We start from the raw sequence: 5,760 nt of genomic DNA, 5'->3' as shown, positions 1-5,760 counted from the left end.
ACTCATAAGTGGATAGTAAATGTAAAGCAAAGGATACCCAGACTATAATCCACAGCCCCAGGGAAGCTAGGTAATAAGGAAGACCCTAAGAAGGATACATGGATCTCCCTAGGAAGAAGAAATAGATTAGATCTCCTGGGTAAACTGAGGGTGGAGAGGTAGTAGAGGGGAGGGGGGTGAGAACATGAGGGATCGGGATGGTCAACTTAGGGAAGGATGGAGAGGGAGAGCAATGAAAGAGATAGCTTGATAGAGTGGCCATTATAGGGGTAAGAAGAAACCTGGTACTAGGGAAATTCCCAGGAATCCACAAGGATGACCCCAGCTTAAACTACTAGCAATAGTGGAGAGGGTGCCTGAACTAGCTTTCTCCTGTAATCAGATTGGTGACTACCCTAATTGTCATCATAGAACCTTCATCCAGTAGCTGATGGAAGCAGGTGCAGAGATTTACAGCTAAGCACCAGCCTAGCTCCAGGAGTCCAGTTGAAGACAGGGAGGAGGGATTATATGAGCAAGGGAGTTGGGTCGTCAAGATCATGATGAGGAAACCCAGAGAGACAGCTGACCCAAGCTTGTGGGAGCTCATGGACTCTGGACAGACAGCTGCGGAGCCTCTGTATGTGGGTGACAGTTGTGTAACTTGGTCTGTTTGTGGGGCCCCTAGCAGTGGGACCAGGATCTGCCCCTGGCGCATGAGCTGGCTTTTTGGAAGCTATTCCCTATGGTGGGATGCCTTGCTCTGCCTTGATGCAGCAGGAAGGAGGAGCTTGGTCCGGCCTCAACTTGATATGCCATGCTTTGTTGATGTGCATGGGAGGCCTGCCCCTTTCTGAGGCCTTTCTGATGGGGGGGGGGGTAGAAAGGAGCTGGGGGGAGGGAGTGGAAGGAGAGGAGGGAGGGAAAACTGTGGTTGGTATGTAAAATAAATTTTAAAATTTAATAATAATTAAAAAAAGAAATGTTTGTTCTTTGAGATCTGAAGAGTCAGAGAATTGGGTTGCTTGGTGACAGGGCTCCAACCACTCAAGGGAACTGGTTATAAAAGGCGGGACACACAGATGCTTCTGTGAGATGCTTCCATCTCAGGGTTCTTCTCTCATCAACATCTCAGTGCAGGGCAGAAAGGAGCCACCTTTTATGGGTGGCTATAACTGTCACTGTCACCAAATGTCTCCTATTTCCAGATGGAGAACTGAGGCCTAACGAGTTAAATGGTGTGCCACAGAAAGATCTTCTGCAATGTAACAAAGAAACCTGAGATGGTGGAGGACTACCCAGGTGGATGATAAATTAAGAATACTTACTAAATTCATCAATGACTATTATATAATAGAATGTTCTTTTTATTTGTTTATGCTTTTTTTAAAATTTTTTCAAGATAAGTAAGTGTCCTCATAATGGGTAGAAGAGAAGAAAAATAAGAGAGGAGAGGACTGTGTGAGGGGAACATGGTAGCATTTTACATGGCAGTACACTGCATTAGGTGCCATAAGCAATCCAGAGATGACTTAGGGATACAGGAGGATGTGTGCAAACGCTACATCATTTTTATAAAGAACTTGAGCACTTATATATTTGTATGTCTATTCACTTTTAAATGGCCATGCAAGAATTATTCAAGAAACATGGTTTAGTAGTGAGAACTCCTTAAGTAGCCAAGTGGGGTGGCTCACACCCATCACCCAAGCTCCTGGAAGACAGAGGCAGGAAGATTCCTGCAAATTTAAGCCAGCTTGGCTACATAGGGAGCACCTAAATAGCAGTCATAAGGTTAAAACTGAAGTTGGTTGTGGAAGCACACGTCTGGAATCCCATTTCTCAGGAGGGTGCAGCAGAGGAAGGACCATTAGCGTGATCACACTCCAAGCCGCAGGCCAGCCTGGGCTATACAGTAAGACCTTGTCTTGAAAAAAAATGAATAAACAAATAAAAAGAGCATCCTAGTGATAATAGATATAATAGTCATTGATGAATTTAGCAAGTGTTCTTCATTCATTCATTCATTTGGGGCGGGGTTTTGTGTGCCGTAGCACGCACATAGAGGTCAGAGGACAATGTGTAGGGATCAAATATCTCCTTCCATCATGTAGGGCCCAGGGTTTGAACTCAGGTCATCAGACTCAGGGGCAAGGACCCTTAACCAATGCCCCATCTCACTGGCCCACATTTGTGTCCTCGAGTGATACTGAACTTGCAAGAGTTTAATAAAATATATAAAAGATCGCCATGTGTCTCGAACCCAGATTCTCTTGCCTATGGCCTGTGAACTGTAATACCATGATCAAAGTGAGAACATTTTGGCAGTGATGTGGCATCACTGTCTAGTCCACAGACTTTTTTCCTAATACGTCCCCCCCCCTTTTTTTTTTGGTCTAGAATCTAGCCCAAGACCCAACACTACATTCCTTGTCACGTTTTATTACTCATGTTTAAACCAGAACAGATTCTCAAATGACTTGTTAAACATAAACAGATTATTTGTGTGTACAATTTGTGTGTGTGCATGTATGTGTGCATGCGTGCTGCACATGTGTGTGAAGGCCAGAGGTAAATGTTGGGTGGCTTCCTCAATTACACTCTACTTTATCTTTGGAGACCGAGTCTCTCAGCAAACATGCTGCTAGATGGCCAGCCAGCAAACCTTGGGGAATCCCCTGGTCTCTGCCTCCACAGCACTGGGATTGCAGCTGCTCACCACCACGCCCATAGGTGCTAGAGATCAACTCCAGGTCCTCATGATTTCGCAGCAAGCACTTAACAGAATGAACCATCACTTTACATTTTGGAGAAACATATAGAAAGTATAGAAAGTCCCATAGCACAGCCTCTTCCCCATCACCATCCATGCCCTCCAGTGACTCATTTGTTTCAGCAGACAAACCTACACTGGTACATCACTAGCATCCACAGCCTATCGTTTATACTGGCGCTCACTCCTAGTTACATGCTGTGCGGGTTTGGACAAATGTATAGTGACACACTGCCAGCATTCTAACACCACGCTGTCATTCCAGTAATGTTAGAAGATCCCTGGCCAACTCTCTCTCGCCACCTCCATTCCTGCAGTGCTGTCCCCATCCTTCAGCCAATGTGCTCCTCTTCCCTTGAGTTTCCTGACCTGCCAGATGCAGCGTCTCCTAGCATCCTTGCTCCCATCCACCTCACAGTGGAGGATGCCCTGAGTATGTCTTGCTGGTGTCTCAGTCTCACCTGTTAACTTGGTCATAAGCAGAGAATTCAAGGGTCCTTCAACTTACGTGCAAAACAAACCCATACTTTAGTTTTCCATGACATCTAACTGAAGCTGAACATAACTTTAAGCATAAAGGTAACAAGTGTTCCTGACTTTGTCATTAATGAAAATTGCAAATATTTTCACAACACCAATATGATTTACACAAATTCTTAACTTGAAATTGGCAGATCAGCCATTAGGAATGATTATTGATCACACTGGTGAGAAACTACTTTGACTACTATACTGATATTTTTAAAAATTGTTTGGCAAGTAATCAAATTATAATCCTATGTTGCTGATGTTTTCCAGCTTTGAAATGTAACACAGATTGAATATATACTCTTGTGCTTCATGTAATTATTTTGTGATCAGCAGTATGGTTCAATGAGATATGACAGAGCTGAGAAGTTCTGTGCCCAGTGATGCTGCAAACACTGTAAAGTCCTTGCAAAAGGCACTACCCAAGAGTCTGGGTTGATGCTGATATAATCAATCTACCTCATAGTTGCTTACATAAAACATATCATATACAGCCAGGCAGTGGTGGTGCATGCCTTTAATCCCAGCACTCGGGAGGCAGAGGCAGGCAGATCTCTGTGAGTTCGAAGCCAGCCTGGTCTACAAAGTGAGTTCCAGGAAAGGCACAAAACTACACAGGGAAACCCTGTCTTGAAAAAACAAAAAACAAACAAACAAAAATACCATATACAATAGAACAGTAAGTTAATGAAGATAACTATATTCATGTCTTTACTATGTTTATCATTATTATAAAGTCTACTCCTTCTACTAATATATTATATTATTATATAATTACATTGTACTATATAATTATATACATGCACACACAAACATGCATACATATGTATTTAAATAAGATGACATATAGGGGTCAGGGAGACAGTTCAGTTAGTGAAAGTACTTGCTGCACAAGCATGAAGACTTGAGTTCAAATCCCTGGTACCCACACATAAAAGCTGGGTGTGGCCACACACCCCTATAGCCCTAGCACTGTTAGGGTCAGATTGATCATGGAGGCTGGCTGCCAACCCACCTGAACTGGTGAGCTCCAGGCTCAGCGAGAGATTTTGTCTTAAGGAACTATATAGTAAAGAGTGCTAAAGCAGGATACCTGCCATTCTTCTCTGGCTTCTGCACTCACAGCTGCACACACACACACACACACACACACACACACACACACACACACACACACACGCATGTACACCACACTTATACGTGTACACCACACTCACACACACATACATACACTCATGGGATGACAAGTTGACTGTACAGCACTCTTCTACAGGTCCTTCAGGAATGTTCCAAAAGAGGCACTCTCATCATATGAGGTGACAGCTCCACTGTCCTGCACACCTTCCAGTGGGATAAGATGCAGCTGTGGATCACCTTGACCCTGTATGTGTTTATGCATCAACCAAACAGTTAAATAAACAAAAGTAAGTTTTTAAAAAGCATATGCTACAAGGACATAAAGATAAACCGTGAGGCCCAGTCCCAATGGATACATCTACAAAACACCTAAGGCTCAGGGACCACTGCAGAGGAGGGGGTGGAAACATCAGAAGAGCCAGAGGACCAGGGGGTCTGCTGTGAGATTGTGTCTCCTAGTGACATGAGAAGCTACAGTTACTATGTCTCACCAACACAACTGCCCAACGTGAAGTGAACAAGAGTGACCACAATAGACATGCCAAACAGGACAGAAAAAGCCCACAAGACTTCAACCCTGCACGAAGAGCTTCAGGCAACTAAGGAAAGCTGAGTGGGAGAGGCTGGGTTTCCTAGGGACACTAACTAGTTGTCGAGCACCAAATGCTCAGCCCTGAAAACACACACACACACATGCAACATTATGCAGACTGAACAGGTTATATTGAGGAATATGTGTGTGTGTGTGTGTATGTGTATATATACACACATACACACACACACACACACATATTCCTCTGCAGTGGTCCCCGAGCCTTAGGTGTTTTGTAGATGTATCCATTGGGACTGGGCCCCACGGTTTATCTTTATGTCCTTGTAACATATGCTTTTTAAAAACTTACTTTTGTTTATTTAACTGTTTGGTTGATGCATAAACACATACAGGGTCAAGGTGATCCACAGCTGCATCTTATCCCACTGGAAGGTGTGCAGGACAGTGGAGCTGTCACCTCATATGATGAGAGTGCCTCTTTTGGGACATTCCTGAAGGACCTGTAGAAGAGTGCTGTACAGTCAACTTGTGTGTATATATGTATATATATATATACATATATACACACAAACATATATATATATATATATATATATATATATAAATACACACACATGCAATAGCAATTAGGGAAAGGAAGGCCATGAATATGAAGAATAGTGGGGAGAGGTATGTAGGAGGTCTTGGAGGGAGGAAAGGGAAGGGAGAATTGTAATTATAGTCTCAAAAATAAGAAAGCATATAGGAATATAAAGATAATATTTACATGGTTATGCATTGTATTTGTTTT

The sequence above is a fragment of the Peromyscus eremicus genome, chromosome 3 (genome assembly GCF_949786415.1).
Source record: "Peromyscus eremicus chromosome 3, PerEre_H2_v1, whole genome shotgun sequence".
Lineage (NCBI taxonomy): Eukaryota > Metazoa > Chordata > Mammalia > Rodentia > Cricetidae > Peromyscus > Peromyscus eremicus.
The sequence above is the reverse complement of the archived record's forward strand: the minus strand, read 5'-3'. Positions refer to the sequence as shown.